This window comes from Silene latifolia, chromosome 9 (genome assembly GCF_048544455.1).
Source record: "Silene latifolia isolate original U9 population chromosome 9, ASM4854445v1, whole genome shotgun sequence".
NCBI lineage: Eukaryota > Viridiplantae > Streptophyta > Magnoliopsida > Caryophyllales > Caryophyllaceae > Silene > Silene latifolia.
The window spans coordinates 69577830-69601846 of NC_133534.1; the positions used below are offsets into that span (position 1 = coordinate 69577830).

A 24017-nucleotide genomic window follows, 5' to 3' on the forward strand; every position below is an offset into this window, starting at 1 on the left:
TTTAGAAGACTATCACTTTTATTTATGTTAGTTCTTTGCATTTTGACGTTAAAGAGGTTTTGTAATAATTAAGTTAAAAATAATTATATAAATTGCCTTGGAGTTTAATTGTTATTCACTACCTCGGGAAACCGGGATGGTAACAGTCCGGTTTATTAGGGAATGTCTTGCTAAAGGCTCCTTCATAAACCGGGGTGTTACACTTTCTTCTTTTCCTACGGTTTGAAATAGCATGGCGTCCATGGCTGTTTCAGTTACCGTGAGATATAAACCAAGAGGTTGATCTCGTTACGGTGGCATGAGCACTGGCGGTTTAGCTAGTATTTCCTTGATTCGGTCGAAAGCCTTCTGACAGTCATCATCCCACATGGTGTGATCTGTTTTTTTTTAACTTCTTGAATATAGGTTCGCAGATCATGGCGAGTTTCGATATGAATCGACTTTTGTATTGTACCTTGCCTAGGAATCCCCTAACTTCTTTCTCTATTTGAGGTTGCGGCATTTCGATTAGAGCTTTGATTTTTGAAGGGTCTATTTCTATACCTCGTTGGCTAACCACGTATCCCAGGAGTTTGCCAGATGTCACCCCGAATGCGCATTTCTGAGGATTGAGCCTCATGTTGTACTTCCGTAGCCTCGAGAAGAATTTGTGAAGGTTCGCAATATGTCCCTCTCTTTTCTTGGACTTGACAATCATGTCATCTACGTATACCTCAACTTCTTTATGCATCATGTCATGTAAGAGCGTAGTTGCGGTGCGTTGGTATGTAGCTCCGGCGTTGATTAACCCAAACGGCATAACCGTGTAGCAGTAGGTTCCCCATTGAGTGACAAAGGCGGTCTTATGCATGTCCTCTAAAGCCATCTTGATCTGGTTATATCCTGCGTATCTATCCATGAAGGATAGTAACGCGTGATCCGCCGTATTATCCACTAATATGTCGATATGTGGTAGAGGAAAGTCATCCTTAGGGCTTGCTTTGTTTAAGTCTCTAAAGTCAACACAAACACGAATTCTCCCATCCTTTTTTGGTACGGGTACTATGTTAGCTACCCAGTCTGAGTACTCGGAAACTTTGATGAATCCAGCTTTGAATTGTTTATCGACTTCTTCTTTGATCTTGAGAGCCCATTATGTCCTCATTCGACGAAGCTTCTGTTTCACAGGTTTGAAACCTGGTTTGATTGGGATTCTATGCTCTGCAATGTCCCTGTCGATCCCTGGCATATCTTTGTAAAACCAAGCAAAAACGTCTTTGAACTCGTGTAGGAGGTTTATGAAATTGGCCCTTTCGGTGGGGCTCAGGGTCGTCCCTATCCTAAGTTCTTGGGGTTCTAGTTCAGTTCCTACGTTGATGGGTTCAGTATTCTCTATCACTGGTCCCCCTTCCCCCTCTTGTAGTATTTCTTTGGCTATGTAGGGAGGTATTTCGATTGAGTCAGGGTCTGGGTCATTCTCATTATCATCATAAACAGAATTGCATTCAAGATAACATGAAGAGCAAGCAGAACCTGATTTATTCATATTAAGATTTGAGAAAAGTTGAAACAAAGAAGCCATCTGATCTGTGGTCAGTGGCGGTAAAGGGACAGCGGTTGGGACATTTCCCGAACTACTGTTGTTATTCGACACTAGGCTAGGAGAAACGAGGGGAGTGGGAATGACGACAGGAGGAGACTCTCTAGGAACTTCTCTAGACTCCGACTCTGACTCTGACTCTGACTCGAATTCATCGTCTTCTAGTTCTCTTTTAAACATCTCTCCTTCTCCAGTAGTGAGCTTGAAGAGTCTTCCTTGATTGTTTGTCCACTTGATCGATTTTCTCCATCCTTTCTGCTGATTGGTGGTGATTTCTGTAATTAACGCGGTAGGGTTGAAGTGATCATCTTGAAGTATCATGGTAATGATCTCATTCTGCGCGGCTCTAACAAATCGATCTCCTCCAAATAGTAGACTAACGGCTTGTTCGTGCAAGGTGTTTGACGAGTCTTGACGGTAGGAACCGTTTCTGGAGGAATGAAGTAGCAATCGTGAAAGATCTCGATTCCGGCTAACTTCCTTTCGAGATAGTGCCAAGGTTCGGGAAATCCATGAAATAGTTCTTGACTTTCTTCCCTAACGAAGTATCCATTTAGGGTAGGGAGATAGGGTCGCATTTGGATTCCCATATTCTTACGGTTTTGAAATTGAGCGAGCATCTCGAGAACTTCCTCTTTGGTGGGTTTGTATCCTAATCTAAGGGGTATTCTTTGTGAATTACCCTTTTTTTAGGGTGCAAAGGTGTTTCTTCGGATAAGATTCAGAGGCATTCCCGGGAAGTATCCCTGGGTTTTGAGTATGTGGTTGACCACTAAATTAGAGTAGGGATTGAAGTATAACGGTGCCAACTCACTCTCTATGACATTTATGATATGGAAGCCCCCAAGTTCAGGTACTGGATCTGTAAGGACTTGATTGCTTGACTTCTTTTCGATGATTGCCTTGATGGGCGACGAAGTGATCGTCACCACCTTACCATTTAGTGGGATTTTGATTTTCTGGTGGAGTGTGGATGTTACCGCTTTGGAAGTGTGAATCCAGGGTCTTCCCAGAAGTATGTTGAAGGATGCCTCAATGTCCACTATTTGGAAATTGACCTTTCGCTCAATCGGCCCTGTGGCTATGGTTAGGTCAATAAGTCCCACCACCTTTCGTCGTGTACCATCATATGCGTGAACACCTTGGTTGGTAGGGGTCCAATCTGATTCTTTCATGCCCAATTTGTATGCCGTTTTCAAGCGTATGACATTGACTGCGGAGCCATCGTCTACCAAGGTCATTGGCACATTCTTCTTTAAGCAAGTGACGGTGATATAAAGAGCCAAGTTATGACTAGCACCGAAGGGTGGCAAATCCTCATCCGAGAAAGTAATAGGATTACTTAGCTTTGGTGATTCTTAGAAGACCAAGTTGACCACGTTGTCGGGTGTGAAGTTATGTGCCACATTTAGTTTGGCCAAAGCTTGTAGTAAGGCTTGGCAATGTGGGAATGAACTTGCCACTAGTTGCCAGACTGAAAGATCAGCCTTTGTCTTTTGTAGTTGCTTTAGTAGATGGTCGGTAGAACCTTCTTCATTATCATTCGGTGTGACCACATTGGTTGGACCGTTTGCTATGGGACCATTTTGAGAAGTATTTTGGTATGGGCGCCCTGAACGAGTGAGGTGATCTACATCTTGATCTTCACAATTCTGGACTATTTCCTCACTGACTTTGACTAAGTAGTGTTCAGTGAGATACTCATCTTCATCATCATCGGCCCATATTCCATTGATAGTAACAAGTTCCCTCATTCTCATGATTTCAGCTTCTAATTGGATAATTTGGTCGACTAGTTCATCAACCATGGCTACTACTTCTTGCATTGTAGTGTTTTGAGAGAAAACTAGTGGTGCACGTTCTTTAGGTGTGGCGCTGGGGCCACGTAAGGTTGCCACTGCACTCTCTAGTTCCAAGACTTGTCTATCCACACTTTTTGCCCATGCGATGAAATCAGTGATGGTTAGAGAAATGGTGGGGTAGTTCCCTTCATTTTCTATTGCATGAACTTCGTTTTTGTCTGGAGAAATGAGATGTGAACAATCTATGGTAGATTTTTCATTTGTAATCACTAGAACTCCAAGAGGATTCTGAGTGTTGTTAGGCTTACCTCCAGGTGGTATTGGTAGGTGACCGTCTTCAATCATATCTTGAAGTACATTTTTCAATTTGTAGCATTTCTCTGTATCATGTCCCTTATCTCTATGGTATTCGCAGTACAAATTCTCATCCCAGAACGTGGATTTCTTTTCTGGTTCGGGCGTAGGGCCTATGGGTTGAAGTTTCCCGAGTTTCATCAATCATTTCAGAGCGTTGGAATACGTGTCCCCTAGATTTGTGAATTTCCTTTGAGGGGTACTCTTCTTAGATGGCTCGAGGAGGTTAACTTCATCAGTCTTGTTAGTAGAGCCGTAAGAACGACTTGTTGAACCTTGATATCCACGACCTATCGTTTTGGACAAGAGCCCTTTACGAATGTCATCTTCGATCCTTGTCCCTAGTACGGTCAAATGTTTGAAAGTCTTGATGTTTTGATACCTTAAATGATTCGCATAGATGGGCTTTAGGTTGTCCACGAATTTCTCCACAAGGGTAGCCTCATCCAGACGTTCAACAAGTTGAGTACTAGTCTTCCTCCACCGACTTAGGAAATCGGTGAAACCTTCTTTGTCATTTAGGGTAAGAACCTCTAAAGTGCGCATGTTGACTTGGATTTCAGCATTATCCGCATATTGTTTAGCGAACTCGATTGCGGCATCGTCCCAAGTAGCGATTTTCTTATGTTCTAGCGAATAGAACCATTGCTTTGGGATGGTGTCAAGAGATGAAGGAAAGATCCTTAACAACATCTCGGGTTTAATGCCTTTGATAGACATGTAATCCTTGAAGGCACGGACATGGTTCAAAGGATTTTTAAGCCCCTTGAATTTCGGGATATCCGTCATGTTGAAGTTGGTTGGCAACTTGGAGCTCACAGCCTCATATTTGCGATTGTTCTCCCTATAAATGTCATCCCCTTTGAGATACATCAATTGTTCCTCCAAGTATTGGAGTCGTTTCTCAGCTGCAGTCATACCCATGGGAGGGTTTTCGTCCCCGAAGTCGTTCACGAAGTCATCAGCGATCTCACTTTCTCGAGGAGGCATCCTCGTTTCCACGGCATATATTTGGCCCTCAATAGTGTCAAGGCGATCATACACTTGGTCTTGAGTAACTTGGAGATGAGCTAACGCGGCTAGGATTTGATCATTACCATTCTGGAGTTGGTTGAAGTTCACGTCGCTTGTTTCAGGCATCTTGGAAACTGAATAAGAGATCGACGACGAATCAAAACACGATCGACCATTCTAGCATGCTTACTAGAAAAGAAATGTTTTTACTCGTGAAGTGGGAGTGTGCCACTTGTGTCAAGTGAGTTTTGAGGAAATGACAAAGTTTGAAAAATGTTGGTCCTAGTCAACTTTAGTGTACTTGTAGAAGTGGACTCGAAGTGAGGTTTTGAAATGGGTTTTGAGGCCCGAATTTTGACTCGATAATTGGACAGATTTTCGACTTGTTTTGCGCTAATATTAGGCCCAAGTTTCGAAATTTTACATTTTAAAAGGGATTTTGATTTTTTACAAAAATCGTCATGGATTTGTTTAGAAAGGGTGATCACATATGGTACAAACAATATACAAGCATTATAACGGGATGCTAAGTGCATTTAGATGGGTTTTGGTTTAGAGGGTGGGTTGCCATACCGAACAATCAAACCCGAAATCTGTGGAGAGGCTCGTACCAAACAAGAGTAAGGCCGATTCCTAGTCCATTTCCTCAAGTAGTGAAAGTCCTTGATACCAACAAGAGTAAGTACCATGGTATGGATGACGTCAATCGCTATCCATCCTTAGGCCCAAATAAGAATTAGGACCGTTTAGACGGGACGATTGGTCGAATGGGTTGGGTTGGGCCTAGTAAGGCCGAATAAACGATCTAGGAAGACCGAGTTATGAAAACCGACAATTGTCTCGTACAAACTATCCCCTAACCTTGTTCAAGTTTCACCCTTTTGGCTACACGTAAGTGTATTATCCCCAGCGGAGTCGCCAAAGTGTGGACGCGGGCCCACGGGGGCGCTTGGGGGGAGAACAAGCGTTTGCATTTGTGGAGTCGCTACCAATTTATTGTGAAAAATTGGAAACCGTTCGAATACCTCATGTCATGTCAAGATACAAAGTAGTGATATAAACACCAAGAACTCGTTACCCTTAGCATTCTATGTCTAGAATGACTCTCGTGGATGCCAATGAACACGGATGTTCACAGAGATCTGGAGTAAGGGGTGAGGGTACGTATTAGGAAGCTCTTTTGATCGAACACCTAATCCCGCCCGCCACGATAGCGGCCTCTACTAATGATTAGGGAAAATCGTTTATACTCGATATATTGTCGATTATATGCATGCAATGCAACATCCAACGTTTTAATCCTAGCATGTGAAGAATTAGACTAAGTCGGTAAACAATTAATTTAATCATACAATTGATGTCAAAGTAGGGATTTAAGTGCAATTACATGTGAAGACATACAAGTGATACAAGAAATATAAAATACAATAATGAATACAATAAAGGAAAATTACAATAATTACATCGGATTAGATGATTTATGTCGAAAATACCTTTAAAACGGATGGTTTTTAGAAAAGAAAGAATAAATAAATAAACAAACAGATTAAGGGTGATAATACGATTAATAGTTAATTAAATACGTAATTAATAAACTAGGTCAAAGCAGAAATGGGAATTCAGAGACAGAAATCAACCAGGAACAGGCGCAGCAGAGCTGCGTCCCTTGGAAGAGGCGCAGCAGTTGCTGCGTCTGTTCCTTAGCTCAGTTCTGGCTGTGAAGCCGGAATTGCAAGTCGTTAACGTTCGTTGGTTAATTTAATGATTGATTAATATTATTTACTCGGATGGAAGTGATTAATAGAATATTTACATATGATTGACGGTCATGAAGCAATAAACATGGATGAAAACTAATTAGAACGAATTATTTACAAGATTAAAAGGGTTAATTAGTGAATTGAACAAACTAATTAGGTTAAATATGACGAATTAATGATGGACTAATGATGAATATGAATAGGTAAGAATATATCAAAGGTCGAATTCCAGAAACCCAATATGAATGAATCAAATTTCTACAACCCGGTTTGACTTTAATGACGAAAACCCGCAAATATTGGTTATTTGGGATTTGAGTCGGGATTTAATGATAAATTATATGCTAATGATGATGAACAACATGTTAAATTATCATGTGAATGAAATAAGAACAAACAAAGATGAAAGAAAACAAAAGGACGAAACCAACAGAAGACGAAGGAAGTAGAAGAAGAAGAAGAAGAGAAGCAGGAACGGCGGCAACCTCAGGAAGAGGCGCAGCAAGTGCTGCGTCCTTTCCAAGAGGCGCAGCAGTTGCTGCGTCCCTTCTCGACGTCTGTCTCCTGTTAATCCGTAAAAAGGGTTTGAACAAAGGGTTTTAGAAATCGGTTTTAATTGTATTTTCGACATAAATCGTACAATATGATTGCGACAATAAAGAAAAATAAATAAAAGAGAGATTTACACCCTCAGACTTACATGTTTGACGAAACGAGATGAACTAAGTAAACGTTTAGTGATGCTCGACTCGAATGTAGACGAAAGTGCCCTCGTAAGAAGAATTAAACAGATTGATTAAGTTGATTGATTGTGGAGTTGGTCAAATTGGTCGGTCATGCAAAACGAGGCTGGTACTCAGAAGGATCCGAGCTTACGTGGTCGAAAGTTCAAGCACGTAGAAGCCAAAAAGTAAGAACGTGATCTAGAATGCAAAGGGAGAAAAGAAGGGCGGACACTCGCGTGAGAAATATGTGAGACCGAAGGTCTCTATTTATACTAATCACACAGAGGAAGTAGGGTTTTCGGAGAAACTTTGGAAGTGAATCTCGAAAAGATATTAAAAGATACGAAAAAATACGCAGAAAAGGACTTGGGAAGAGGCGCAGCAGGCACTGCGTCTCTTGGAAGAGGCGCAGCACTTGCTGCGTCCTTTGCCAAGTGGTTTCCTCCTGCGGAAGAAAGATTTCCGTGTTTAGTTTATGGAATAACGGAATAATTTTGTTTTCCTTACTATTTTGTGTGAATATTACGGGAAATTGTTTGCTAAAGATTAAAATATTTATAAAATATGGAATAGAAATATCCGGAACATTCCAGAACATTTCGACTCGGTTTCAGAAAATGAAGACGGTTTTATGACCCGGACTCCAAATGTACTCTAATTACTGCCAAAACGACCGTATCGGCACGTAGATGACAATTAAGAGGTAAACATAAATGTTTGAGCGATCACTTGACGATAAACTTACGAACTGTCACAAATTGTTTCGCGTACCAAACATGCGGCCCAATCATCACCGGGTGGTTTGCGGGAGGTGCAGAAATGAGGTATCTACAGGCGGGTTTCGGCACGCAGGTGGTGTTTGTTGGAGCTAGTGTCCTCCACAATTAGTGTGATAACGTTTATAAATCTCTCATAGGTTCACAGGGTATACTTAGTATTTTATCAGTTGATTAACGTTTACTTAATAACGGTTGGCTTGCTAGAAGTTTGACGTTATTATCATACTGATGGCGGTGATCAACTGGTCCCTAAAAGTCACACCTAAAGGATGTGTTTGAGAGATGTGATTGTATGAAAATATAATCACATTGATGCCTTATATGACTAAAAGGTTAGTCCATGTATTTGACTAAAAAGTTAGTCAATGTGATGATGAGACAATTATTTAATACAATTAAATAATATTAGCTGAGACGAACTAATTGTTAATTCGTAAATTGAATATAAACTGTTATATTTAATTAATGTATATAATGTTAGCTTAAACGAATTAAGATGTTAATTCGTAATTAAATATAAACGATTATATTTAATAAGCAAATTATAAATATGCGATATTTATAGTTAATGTATATATTATACGATATTGTCATAATAAATGTTGACAGGCCGGTATTAATAAATCGACTGCAAACTGTTATGTATGGACTTATTAATACATGACGACATAAATGACAATTGATAAAAATATACACATATTATACATTTTGATAACTACCTAAAAATAAGAAGATTTTTTCTCCTTATTCTTGTTTGGTGGTTAACCGAAAAAAGGAAGAAAAAGATCTTCCCATTTTACTCTCCATTTACACGGTTATAAGGAGATAAAAGAGGATGATTTTTCTCACTTTTTTTGACCTAATTCTCACATCACAAAAAAAACCCTAAAATCATTAGAAATTAGGGATCTCATTCTAGCAAAAGGAGAGGCATTTCACAAAGCATTTTGGGTGCAACGATTAGGAGAATATCGATTTCGATATTTGTTCTTAGGCCAAATTGCTAGGACCAAAGGTTAAATCTAATCTCTATACTTTTGTTTATGCAATTTTCGTTTATGACTCGTAATTTCATAATTATAATTTCGTTATAATCCGAATTTCTTGATGAAGTATACCGATATTTCCCACAGTGTTCATGGTGGGTCACGGTGGTCGTTGGAATTAATGCAGGGTGGTACGGACTGGGCTGTTGATGCTGGTGATTGTGGTTGTTGATTTCACGGTGGTGCTCAGAGGTAAGCATGGTGGTGATAGCAATGGCTCGATGATGGTGCAGCGGCGGATGAATTGAGGGTTGAATTGAGGAGCTCTGGTGTTAGGTTTTGAAGCCGTTGATCTGAGGAATGAACGGGAGGTAAGAGGATCGGTTTTGGATGATGAATATGGTAATTTGGAAATGACAGGAGAATTGAGTTGTTCATGGAGGAGGAGGAGGAGGAGGAGGTGAATGACGGATGTATGTGTAGATGTATGGTGATTATGGTGGATGAAAATGGAGATGTTGAGATGACGATGCAAGTGTGACTTTGTTCAAGTTATTGGTCAACTCTTCAATTTCTTTTATTTCAATTTCACTTGTTTCCCCGTCATTAATTTGACTTTATCTCGTATCATTCTCACTCGATCCGGTACCTACGTGACAAAAAGATCGGAGTAGTACAAATTCCGACAAATAGTATAAATTGAAACTAAATAACTTAAACTAACTAGTATTCCATTTTATTCAAATATGAGTAGATAATAGCAAGATCGAGGCACTAATTTGACTAAATAAGAGATAAAATGCGGGTTAAAAACGAGTAAAATATTATGTTATCAAATCTCCCCACACTTATCTCTTACTCGTCCTCGAGTAAGTATTAAATAAGCTAAAGACCCTTATTCAAACTATCTAACTAAGCATATACGCCACAAGGCAATTAACGGGCCTTGCTTTGTCCCTTCAACTCACAACGAAACACAATGAGGTATGTGCTTCCTTGCAAGGCAAGTGGGGGCTTGCGGAAAATTTCGATACATCCAACATTTAAGCACACAAATAAGCAATGGATGCATCACAAAAAATCAAACCGCTTTCCTCATCTAAGCGGTCGTTTTGCTTTCAAAACCGAACAAAGAGAGTTATTAGTGGAGAATGTCGTCTTCGGGTCTTACCAAGGTGTCGACTCCCTAATTCTAGCTTAAGCAATCTAAATTGACAACACGGGTGCCTAAGAAACAAATTCTAGGCGGAAAAGGAGAAGTACTTCGCCATACTCCCAAGAATGACATGACACACACAAGATTCGACTCCATATCAAACCTTTGACCAAAGGAGACGCAAGACCGACTCTCACGGGTTTCACTAGACACTCATTGAAGAACCAGGTGATTTTTGTGATAAAAAGTAACCAAAATCACTCCCCTAAATCGACTTGCGAAGCATGCCCGCAATCTAATATGGTACTCCGTCCAATATCCGCAAGAGAAATGTCAAAATGATACACATACAAGAGAGACAACCGGGTTGTAACGGGGCTCAGGTTAGGTGAAAAGGGTTCGGTGCAAGCACCATTTTAGGGTATGTGGGCTAAGGATCGAGTAGTCGCCACATCTAACCAATTCACTAAACCGTACCAATGCAAAAGAATTCTTCCACAAAATTTGGCAAAGATTGCCATTTCCAAAAATCATTCATTTCTTTTCGAGACAAGATCAATTGCAAGTCCATCAACCCTTTATTGAACACAAATATAACATTCTTTTCTTTTCATTTTTCATCTCATTTTTTTATTTTCTATTTGATTTTCTTTCTTTCATTTTCCATGACTTGTTCACCTCTTATTAAGCAAAAGTAGCCAAAGTTGCATTTCACTCATGTGGCATTAAGATCATACACCTCAAGAAGAGTTAAAATTTCAACCTAAATATACTCCACAAAAGAACCACAACGAACTACTCAACCAAGGTGAGTTGTTTATAGGATGTAGTTGTTTTGTTGGCAATAAAAACGACAAGGCTTAGGCTCAAAATGGGTTAACAAAAGGAAACAATTGACTCAAGGGCACAACATAGGCTTATTTAGCTATTGTGAGGTTACTTTATTGAACAAAATCGTCTCAATATGCACATCAACACTTCTACGGAATCAAGGAACGAGCTCCATACTTATGCGTTTTGACATGACACACCACGCAAGGAGATTACTCACAATTCCTAAGCGGGACCGGTTTGATGGACCGGCCATAAGAAGGCTCTAACCTCACATTTGAGTAGCTATGTCGGTCCTAGGTCAAGTCTACGGTCTCACAAGGTGGTCACAACTTGGTTGTTAAGCTAGACTTCCGGGTTTTTGAAAGCAAAAACTCTAACCATGTGTCCTCAAGCGGCACGAGCTATCAAGAGGGAAATGACACAGGCAAAACAATTATCATCATTAACGACATATACCCTCCATAATTAGATCCTCTATGCAACTATTTACAAACAAGATGCAACGTGTATGAAATGCAACTAAACATATGAACAAGCTATGTGAATGTAAGAGTGAACACATATATAAATGTCTAATCTAAATACATACAAGTTCTAGTCCTAACAACACAAGCATATCCAAAACGGTTCCCAAAAGGAACAGCCACATCAAAATTCTCGTCCTTCTCCATGCTAATATATACAAAAAGAAAAGAAAGGATAAAGGAGAAAGAATTGGAAGAATTTTACCAAGCGTCTTCTCCGATGATCGCATGTGTTATCTATCAAAAAGGTTAGGACAAATGCAATATATATAATATAAACAATTCAATATTTTTGAAATTTTTGAAATTTTGAATTTCTAGGCATTTTTTATAATTTTCTCAAATTAACAAGCAAATATATACAAATATAAACAATATGCACGAAGTGGATATTTCCCTCCCCACACTTGAAATTAAATTGTCCTCAATGGAACAACGTATAGGGAGAGAATAGGAAGAATAAATAACATATTTTTGTTGGTTATTGAATTTTCCAAAATTAAAGAACATGTTTTTGGATTTTTTTAATATTTGAAAATAAATAACATGTTTTTGGTATTTTTAAATGATAGAATTTCCTCCCCACACTTATTTATTTATATATTTCCAATGGAAGTAAATGTGTGGAGGAAATTTGGAAATGAAATACATGTTTTTGAAGATTTTTTGATTTTTTAAATTTTTAGTGGTTTTTGGTTAATGAATGTAATGCATGAACTATTCTATATGCTAAATTGAAAGGACAATACAAACTACACTACATGAATGCAAAGAGGGCTAATTTAGATTAACTCTTATTTGGATCATGTCACTAAATGCAAAATGCGGTAAAAACTTAATTAAAGAGAAGGAGAATATATACAATACGGTGGTTCTTAAGTAACTCCACCAAGCCTCTTCATTAAGGAGGCTTCAATCAACCGGGATCACCATCTAGGAATCCCACTATTCCCTTAACAACCTCAAACTTTTCCATGGAGCAAGAGCTCCCAAGCTTTGACAAAACTTCATGTACACCATTCATTGCACGGTGCACTTCCAACCATTTTCTGGCCACTTCTTCTTCAAGATTCTTCTTGTCATGGACAAGAGCTTCTCATTTCTCATAGTTGGGGTCAAATATCCTTTTTCTCTTCGATTTATTTCTCCATCTCTTTGGTTTCTTCTTCTCCACTCTTTCCTTGGTTTTTGGAGAGGTATTGGTTCTAGAATCAAATTCGGAAGGAGGGAGATTGAGGTGATCCTCTCCAACCTTAAGCTTCAACTTCTCTTTTCCTTTTTCATCTTCTATCATCAACACTTCACCTTTCCCTTTCTTATCAATCTTCTTTGGGATTTCTTTGCTTGATGTGACCGAGCTACACTCTTCAAGGCAAGTAAATTATAAGGTGGTGAGAGGTGGAGGAGTCAACTTCTCAACATTGAGGTTCATGGTGTTGTCATTTTTATCCCCATTTTCTTGACCCTCCTCAACCGAACCATTTCCATTGAGAGCCGCCTCCAAGGCATCAATTTGAGCTTCCCAATAACTTGGAGAATTATCCGACCAAGGTGCACCTTCAAAAGAGCTTATATCAAATGGATTCGGAGAGCTCAAATACAATTCAATCTCATCATCAATTTGGCAATCAAACTCATTTTGTCTTGAACCAAATTCACTCAAGTCTCCTTTTACAACAAACTCCAATATATCATCTTCTTCATTTCCCTCCTTGTTTGTTGGACAAATTTCCAATGGGTCCAAGTATGAGGGCTCAATATTATGCTCATTCAAACAATCCTCCAACACATCTACTCTATAATAAGAGTCACTAATAGAAGGAGATTTCATGGATTTTTCCAACGAGAATTCCATCTTGTCATCACCAACTTGAAGGGAAAGCTTCCTATTCTTAACATTGATCATTGCACCTCTGGTAGCAAGGCATGGGCGCCCTAGGATGATTGGAATTTTGGAATCCTCGATAATATTCATCACATAGAAGTCGCAAGGTATCTCAAGCTTTCCCACTTTGAGTGGAACATCCTCCACTGGGCTAATTGGATACCTCACCGATCTATCCACAAGTTGTAAAGACACTCTAGTAGGTGAAAGTTCAAAACCCTTCAATTTCTTGAAGATCTTGAGAGGCCTGAGGCTAATGCTTGCCCCCAAATCACATAGGGCTCTTTCAATGCAAATAGTCCCAATAGCACAAGGTATTGAGCAACTCTCAGAGTCTTCAAGTTTTGGTGGCAACTTGTTCAATAAGATAGCACTACATTCTTATGATAAATAGACCGTGGTACTTGGACCCAACTTCTTCTTATTGGAGATTAGTTCTTTCAAAAACCTTCCATAAGTAGGAATTTCCTTAATAGCACAAAGCAATGGAAGAGTAACTTGCACTCCTTTCATCATGTCGAAGAATTTTCCATACTTTTGCACAAGTTGTTGCTTGGGTTCTTCAACAATTTTGGTAGGTTCATCAACTACCATGGGAGTTTCAACAACAACTTCCACAAGATCATCTTCAACCACTTTCGGTGGTTCAACCACACCTTTCGGTTTGCTACTCTTTCTCTTCTTGATGAATACCTGGTCTTCCAACTCCCTACCACTCCTCAAATGTATAGCATTAATGGTCTTTGGATTTTCCTCGGTTTTACCCGGAAACCTACCATTTGAGCCTTGCAATTGACTCATTTGAGAAGCCAATTGAGAGATTTGATTATCCGTTATTCGTTGGGAAGCTTGCATTTCAGTCCTTAGTTGGTTGATATAAGACGTGGTCTCCTCTTGTTTTTGGTTAGAGTGAGCAATCAATTAGGTTTGAGTATTCATCATTTGCTCCATCATGAGCTCCATATTTGACTTAGGTTGAGTAGATTGTTGGAATGGTTGTTGAGGGGCTTGTTGGAAAGGTTTTTGAAGGGCTTGTTGGAAAGGTTGTTGTGTAGGTTGGTTGAGTGGTTGGAATGGTGGCCTTGGTTGAAACGTTCTTCCTTGAAAACCCGGTGGACCTTGGTTAAAGGTTGATTTTGTTTATTGGATTAGAAGTTTGGTGGGTTTTGTGATTTTGTTTGGAAAGTGGGGTTTTGCACATTTTGAGAACCATAGGAAAAATTCGGGTGGGCTCTCATTCCGGGGTGATCGTGGTTATTGTTGAAAGCTTGTCTAGTTGGACTAGACTCCCATACCCCATTCACTTGTTCCATGTAACTCACATCCCCCACCATCAAAGGACACTCATTTGGTGGATGCCCTTGATCTCCGCAAAAATCACAACTATAAACATGGGCTCTTGGTGAAGAACGGTTGAGTGTGTTAGAACTCAACAATGCAACTTGTTGTTTAAGCTCCTCTATCAATCCTTTGACCTCCATGTTATTTACCGACTCAACACTTGCCTTTCCTTTCCTTTTATGACGGTCATTGTTCTAATAGAAAGTTCGAGACGCCATCTCCTCAATCAACTCTTTGGCCGTCTTGTGATCAATTTTTCCGAGTGCCCATTTCCCGGAAACGGAGTCTAGGTTCATTTTCATGTCATTGTGCAAACCCTCGTAAAAGTTGTTAAAGAGATCATCCTCACCGATCCCATGATGAGGACACAACCTTTGAAGGGCCTTGTACCTTTCCCATTCCTCGTAGAGGGTTTCATCATCGAGTTGAGTGAAGCCTTGGAGCTCACTTTTGATCTTTGCCGTTCTTTGAGCTGGGAAGTATTTGTTCAAGAAAGCTTTTCAGACATCATTCCATGTCCTTAGAGAATCGTATTTATAACTCTTGAGCCACTCCTTAGCACTTCCCCTCAAAGAGTAAGGGAATAGCCTAAGGCGGATGGCATCATCCGTGACTCCGTTGGCTTTCTACATCTCACAACTATCCAAAAAGTCATTTATATGCTCATTTGGGTTTTCGGTTGGACCTCCCCTAAATTGATTCCCTTGGACTAATTATAGTAATGTACCCTTCACTTCAAAGTTGTTAGCTTGAATTGGTGGATTTACAATACTCGGGTTGACTATTGTTTTGGAGCCAAATAACCGCGGTCATAACTACTTCTTCGGGAGTCCCAAAAGGATTTTCAGAGAATTCTTGATTACCTGGTTCTTCTAATTCACCTTCCACTACTAAAGGTTCTTCAACACTTGTAGCTTCTATCAAACCCCATCTTCGTAATGCGTTAAGTCTCTTAGCGGTGGCTTCAATTTCGAGATAAATCTCGAGTGGTGGACCTTTTCGGTTCCGCCTAACCATGCAAAAAAGAACCTCGTAACACTCAAGAAAAGGATTAGTAACAAAGAAAGACTTAGTCTACCTAAACTAGAATAAAACGATTAATATCTAGCCTTTGCTCCCCGGCAACGGCGCCAAAAACTTGATGATTCAAAATCTTACCTCGCAAGTGAACGAGTTCGTTGCACTATTTAAGGGTCGAATCCGCAAGGAGCATGGGAGAGTACTAATTGTTTTAAGTCTTTGGTTTAGCTAAGTAGGCGAAAATTGAGTTGTGATTTTAAACTAGTCAACTAAACTAACTAAGATAAAATGCAATTGAACTAATAAAGGAAAAAAACAAGTAAAATTAAAAGTTGCGATTCGATGATAGAAAAGGCCTAGGACCCGATTTACCCACCGACAATTTGAGTTTACTATTATGATTACCTTTTTACTAGCTATTGGGGTGATACATAAGGAGGAGATGGTTCTAATTCGCCTAATACCCCCCTCTAGGGTTCGCATTAGGACACTAGTTCTCCCAACCCCCCTCCCTTTCGGTCTCGGAGGTTGGAATCCTATGGTAAAGGCCCGACTACCCTAGAAACGTGCACTTTTCTAAGGTAGCCTAGCATCTCCTAAGTTCATTAAGCTCTCATCATTTTCCGGGTCATCCAACTCCTTCTCTCGAAGGTCGAATTGAAACACTAGTCTAGAGGTGCCCTTCCTTGGTTCTCCCTTTCGGTCTCAACCTAGGTTAGCAATAGGTCCAATTCTTGGGTACCCGATTCCCGACCTAACCAACTCTCGTTGGTGGACAAGGGTCATAAACCAACATTACCCACAATTGACCCAATCATCAAAACAATCCTCTAGCCTACCCTTACTAATCCTCCCCAATAACTATTTTATGGGAATCAATTAAATAAACCACTCATGTTGGGATTAAATCGAGTCCTAGTTAAAGGACTACTCACTAATCATAGTTATTAAGGCAAAACAAATGATAAAGATGGATACTTTAACCATAGACATGATGTAAAATTGATTTCTACTACTAAACATGCAATTAATTGTGTAAAAGGGGATTATCAACTAATTAAACTAAAATTTGGGTAGGAGAATGTAGAAAGGAACAAACTTTGTCACTACTAATCAAAGGTTCTAACTTTGCAATTGCAACAACACCAAACAACATGAAAAAGATGAACAAGAGAGAGAGAGAGAGAGAGAGAGAGAGAGAGAGAGAGAGAGAGAGAGAGAGAGAGAGTTCTATACTAACAACAAATGAAAGGAATTCAAACACAAACTACCAATTTCTAAACTAAGGAAGGAAACAAATGTAAACAAATGAACAAAAGAAACAAAGAGAAAAGAGAATTATACCATAGGAAGGGAAACGATTAGAATTGCTTAGATCCCAAAAGATGGATTACAAAAGATGGAAACTTGTAGTAATTTAAGGATTAATTAAACTAATTAATAGATAGAAAAATAATATGAATAAATTGAGGATTTTTCTATTTTGTTCTACCCCTCTAATCTCTCCAATGCTGCGTCTCTATAATGTCTTTTTTAGAGTAAAGTCCACAATAAGGACCCAAAATATCATTAAATATGGTTTTAAGGACCTCAATTATTGTTATGTGGTTTTAAGGACCTCACCACATATATTAGACCTAAATACCCTTATGTTTATTACTCCCTCCCATTTTTTCTTCTCATTTTCTTTTTAAGGGTTAAAATGTTGAATTAACATACATTGACAATAAAAAAAAATAAACTTATTAATGAAAAACCTAAAATATTTATTACATTTATCATGAAAATAATATTTCACGAAATTTTATAAAAAAATTATATATATAAGTCAAATTTTACGGATAAAGTCTCGTCTTAGAGATCGCGTAAAATGAAATTGGAAGAAAAAATGGGAGGTAATATAACTAACAAAAACTGTATTTTTAGTTATAGTCGGAACATCTCAATCTTTATACTTGTATTTCGTAATGGTTAACTTAACCAACAAATACAAAATTTGAATTACAATGCGGCGACGTATATTAATAATAAATTTGATTTTGACGAAAATAATATAAAACATTTTTTTTAAAAAAATGTGAATTTATAAAGAATAGTGAAGTACACATGTAATTCAAAAAAAAATGTAAAGTTGATTAAAATATAAAAGTTCTATAAGAAATTATAGATAAATTAAAGATAACGACATTTTGGATCGATAACGTGAATTAACTCGGAAAATATATTACACCTACGCTTGAAACTTTTATTTGCGTCTTTTTTCATTTCTAAGAATATATTTATATAAGTTGCAAATAAATATAAGGGTATTTTGGTCCAAATCATATGATGAGGTCCTTAAAACTACCAAATAATAATTGGGGTCCTTAAAGCAATGTATAAGAATAATTGAGGTCCTTGTAGTGGTGTTTACTCGTCTTTTTTATACCCCCTCTCTCCTCAATTCTAATAATAATAATAATAATAATAATAATATTAATAATATAATAATAATAATAATAATCTCATCCCTCCCCCAAATTTCACACACGACACACACTTCCAAAGTTCCTTTGTCTTCTTCTGCCAAAAGCCAAAACACCTTCCTCCAAGATTGTACCCGACAGGGCAACATTACACCCGCCCGGGTATAACTTCACCCGACCGGGCATCATTTTGTCCCTCGGCTGTACGATTCACCCGATTGCTGCAAATGTGCTAATTGTTAGTTCAATGGCTAAACTGAATTGGTGATGGCGGCGAGGGAGCAGAGGAGGCAAGATGAGACGGAGTTGTTGCTTCAGATCTGCACGAAGCCATGTCAGCTGATTTCTGGGCTGCTGATTGATGTCGGGTTTCGGCGCGTAGATGGTGTTCATGGTGGGTCACGGTGGTGATTGGAGTTGATACAGGGTGGTACGGACTGGTGGCGCGCGCTGCAGCTGCTGTTGATGCCGGTGATTATGGTTGTTGATTTCACGGTGGTGCTCGGAGGTAAGCATGGTGGTGATGACGATGGCACGATGATGGTGCAGCGGTGGATGAATTGGTTGTTGGATTGAGGAGCTCCGGTGTCGGGTTTTGAAGCCGTGGATCTGAGGAAGGAACGGGAGGTAAGAGGATCGGTTTTAGGTGATGAATATGGTCATTTAGAAATGACAGGAGAGTTGAGTTGTTCACGGAGGAGGAGCAGGTGGATGTCGGATGTATGTGTAGATGTAAGGTGATTATGGTGGATGCAAATGGAGATGTGGAGATGACGATGCAAGTGTGACTTTGTCCAAGTTATTGGTCAACTCTTCAATTTCTATTAGGGTTTTTTTATAACTGCTACCACGAGTAAACCACTTTTTGAGAACTGCTACCAAGGTAAAAAAAGTTTAAAAACTGCTACCATATTCATTGCTTCAGTTAAAAATCAGTACCAATTCATTAAACGGGGCTAAATGAATGAATCTCAGCCATTCATTTCAAATCTTTAGATTAAGTTATATTTTGTCTTCCTATTATACCCTCCCCTCTTCCTTATAACATTTTCCTCTTCAAACACTACAATCTTCTACTCCATTAATTCATCTTCCGATCTCTCCTTCATTTTCTTATTTCATCAGGTAACATTTCCTTTCTAATCTATTCTTTAAATTTCTCTTTCAATCTCTTCTATCAGTTAACATATCCTTTCAATTCATTCATTCTCAGCCCTTCTACTCCATCAACTCCCGTCGAATCAAGGGTAATGTAACATTAGCATATTAAACAATGGGTTTATACAATTTTAGATAAAGGAAAGCTATCAACTTTCTAGAAAACAACCAATTGAATTAGTCAAATCTATGCAATCAACCGGGTTTAAAGTGATAACAAAGACAAAAGTTTAATTAAAGAAATCAAGGAACAAATTTCAATGAACTTAAAAAATCGAAAAATTAGGGTTTTATGGAATCTAATAAAGAATTCAATCATACAATCTAGTAAACAAATAATTGAGGAAATCAATAAATATTATGAAATTTGTACTACTAAATTAAAGGTTGATTAAGAATAAAGAGTAAAGTAGGAAAGGAAACCTGAGAATGAGTAGAAAATGTCGACAAGTAAATGGCTTTCCAGTTAAATAAACTTAAGTGAAGAAAGTGTATTTTGTTAGGTTAAATTCTTCAAATGAGTAGATTAATTTGATAAGGTATGAGTGACGAAGTTGAAAATTAGAGTAATGAAGGTGAATTTGATACAGTAGAGTGATGAAGTTGAGGAGTTATGTGTCTGGGTAAGTAAGGGGAGAAAGATTAAAGAAGGGGCAAAGGTTAAAGAAGGGGTAGTTTAGTCTTTTCACGTCAAAAATTAGGGCTCGGTGTGAATTGGTACTGACTTTTAACCGAAGCAATGAATATGGTAGCAGTTTTTAAACTTTTTTTTACCTTGGTAGCAGTTCTCAAAAAGTGGTTTACTCGTGGTAGCAGTTATCAAAAAACCCTTTCTATTATTTCAATTTCACTTGTTGCCTCGTCTTTAATTTGACTTTATCTCGCATCATTCTCACTCGATCCGGTACCTACGTGACAAAAAAATCGAAGTAGTACAAATTACGACAAATAGTATAAATTGAAACTAAAGAACTTAAACTAACTAGTATTCCATTTTATTCAAATACGAGTAGATAATAGCAAGATCGAGACACTAATTTGACTAAATAAGAGATAAAATGCGGGTTAAAAACGAGTAAAATATTGTGTTATCACTTACCAAGACCGCCTAATGCATGGAAGTGCTACCATCTCGGTTACCCGAGGCAATGTATATCAAATTGACCATAAAAGAACATACTTAAATAAATGAGCTTAAGTGATTATACAACCAAAATCCTAAAACTGTAAACTGAAATACATCTGTTCCAAAATATCAAAACCAACTAAAAAGAAATATAAGTTCAACGACACAGCGGAAGACTCTAGTGACACGTGATGACTCCATCCCAGCTATCCCTCGCGCAATCCATCTCATACCTGCTCAATAACTGCTCACCATCTCCGAATGGATCACCACAGTTTTTAAAACAATTAACGGGGTCAGTTACTGATTACACAATACAAGATAACAATACACACGATCACCCAACTCCGTCACATCTCCACACATCTGACTACACACTAAAGTGTGTAACCCTGCCAGAATCTCCATCGCAACAGATATTCCACACCGCCAGTGGGGGACCGCAGCCGCTCCCGCCTAAGCCCCGCTCATCAACTCCGAGCGAAAACCAAAGTTCCTTAATGTGCACATCCCCCCTGTGATGGGAACCATAAGGGGCGAATCACGGGTGTGAAGCCACTCCCGCAAGTGACTCCACTCAGCCGAGGACGCACCTCGCGAACCACAGACAAACACAATCAACCAGCTATACACCAACAATTACCAATCACCAATTCCAATATGATAAAGATCGACAAAAGTAAACAACCAACAACAATCAACCATCAGATACAATGTAATCAATAACCGAGTAGGGAAAACCTACTTGGAAAGGCAATCACCAAGAACGTCACAATCAGCTAATCAAAACTGTTCTTCTACAAAATCACCTCCTATAATCACACAATCATATAATTACTATCTAACAGTCACAATACTCACAAAACCCCCAAAATACGCAATTAGGGTTTCAACTAAAATCAATGAAACGATATAAAAATCATACTAGAAGCTTACTCACGATGCGACGGTCTCAACGGCGTAAAGAACTCAACGATCCGACGACTCTAGCCCTTAGGATTTGATAGCAATGAGAGAAGGGGAAGTTACGTAACTTTTCTCTTGTGTAAATTGTTTAGAAACAGTGAAAAAGTAAAAAGGAATTGATAAAATAACTTTATATAACATTCTCACGTTGCTATCAAAACCCGGCGAGACAACCCGTAAAACCGACTTACTCGATCGAGTGCCTCCTATTCGATCGAGTGACACCTACTTGATCGAGTACCCATCAGACAGAATATTGTTTCGTAACCAAAACTCACTTACTCGACAGAGTAAGCCTTACTCGATAGAGTACCCAACAGTACAGAAAACCGTAGTATTATAACTAGCCACGGCCTGCGGTGTCGACCACCCACGACATCGCCTGACCCTAGTCGGCACCAGCCACCTCCACTAGCCACGACAACCGCAGCAACCCATAACAACAACCACTCGACACCACACAATAACAAACCCGACAACCCCCTTTACCCTCATTTTCCGACAACCACAGCCACCCGCTCCACCACCTACGACCACCACTATGACCACTCACTCCCCTCGACACAACCCACCCAAGGTCAGCCCACAACAACCACGAAAGGTGGGTCAAAAATCCGTCTTAAGACAGTCGCACAAAACAACTATAACCCATTATATATACTCGTTCAAACCCATTTTTGGGCGGTCAATGGTGGTTCAAGGGTGGTCAACGTCAGGTCTAGGGTGAGTCAAGGTCGAGGCGGTCAATTATAATAATATGTAAGCTAGTGAGACGGTCTTACCTTACGAACTCGGGGTAGAGAGACGGAATTCTCCTTCTCTTTTCTCTTCCTCTCATCGGTGGTGAATTTTGTGAGATTACAAATGGATAAAGGTGGGTGGATAAGGTAGGGTAGAGGGTATATAAGGTGAGTGCGGTATACGTATATAATACATGTGTAGTATATCGTATTGCGTATTATTATTACAACTTATTATTATTTTTATTATTATTGTTATTATTATTATTATTATTATTATTACCATTATTATTATTACCATTATTATTATTCCGTCTCAAGCCCAACTCGTTAAATACAATAAAATATTATTATTATATAATTATTAAATACGGAGTATTATATATTCTCTCGTGTACCCTTCAACTTTTTCATTTTCTAAGATGTACCCCTCTTTTCTTGCAAAAAATACTTGGGACCGTCAATAACTTTTGACTACAAGATCAGAATACCATAAACTTTTTTTTTCAAATTGACCGTATTTAAGAGGTATTCAGTTTGAAAAAGAATTTAGTCTCAACTTGTAGTCGGGAATTATGGTCGGTCAAAGTTTATTCGTTAATAAAAGTTTGACCAACCATAACTACCTGTTACGGGTTCAAAAAGTGGTGAATGTTTTTTCAGATTCAAGAACTTGACGAGATAATTGGTTTGAAAAGAAATTACAGTTTTCTAAATTCGTAACAGATAATTATTGTCGGTCAAATTTTTTTTGTGAAAAGCGGAGAGTACACCTTAAAAAACGAAAAAGTTCAGCACGAGAGAATATCCCTAAAAATAATAAAGATATTGGATATAGATCTTTAAAAGTGAACGACGAACAACTGATGAAATTTTCTGGTAGTATCTATCTATCTATATATCTATATATCTATATATATATAAAACTATAATAGAGGAACCGCTATACATCATCCTGGACACCTGGCAACTCCTCATCGATTTTTTTCCCGCTCATCTATACAAAACCCTAAAAAGTAAATGGTCTATGTTAAACAAATCTGCCGTCTATCACTTTGCTTCCCTTTCCCTCTAACTCCCATCTTGCCCTAATTTACTATCCCGTTAACCTAAACGAGCATGTTCCGCTTCTTTGCCCCCATGCATTTTTTATCTGCCTCCATCTCTTTTCGAAACAACCTGCTTCTCTGATCTTTTACTACATGTTTTGTCATTCAATATGGGAAGCCTAACTAAGTGAAATAATAATGAAATTGAAATCTCACGATATTACGAACGAAGTTAAAGTTATCAAAGATTTAGTTGGAAGACAACGTTTCAAGTTCATCGCGACAATACCTTGGTAATCTTTTATTTTTACCTATTTTGCTAGATAAATAGGGTTTTGATAAAGAAAATCATTCATATACACTTTTGAATTTTGATTATACTATTGTGTCGTTGATTTACACTTGGACTTCGAAAATTTTCTAAAGAATGCTAGAGTAGAGCCACTGAGTTTCAAGTTCATTACATTGTTTACCTTATGTATGTGTCATTTTTTCGTTTCAATTTGAACATGTCATTTAATTTTGTTGCAAATGAATATATTTTTATAAATGGTGTTGTTTAATTCTATAATGTATGTTCATTGTCTTATAACTTTGAATGTCTTCTTTCTGTTTGTGGGCTTCATTGTATCGGCGTGTGTCATTTCCGAGTTCCGAATTATATTGTTTTAAGTCTTCCAAACGCATGGTTGCCGTCAATGAACTGAAATAGGTTTTCCTTCTCATCTCCCACTTTTTATTTATACCTTTTTTT

General features: G+C 38.5%; 1 non-coding gene across 1 annotated transcript; it reads left to right on the plus strand.

The window, feature by feature from the left end:
* The first annotated feature begins 15090 nt into the window (after positions 1 to 15090).
* On the plus strand, positions 15091 to 15197 carry LOC141603671 (small nucleolar RNA R71). Its single transcript, XR_012525529.1, has one exon. It is a non-coding gene; the product is annotated as a small nucleolar RNA R71 (small nucleolar RNA).
* The last annotated feature ends 8820 nt before the right edge of the window (positions 15198 to 24017 follow it).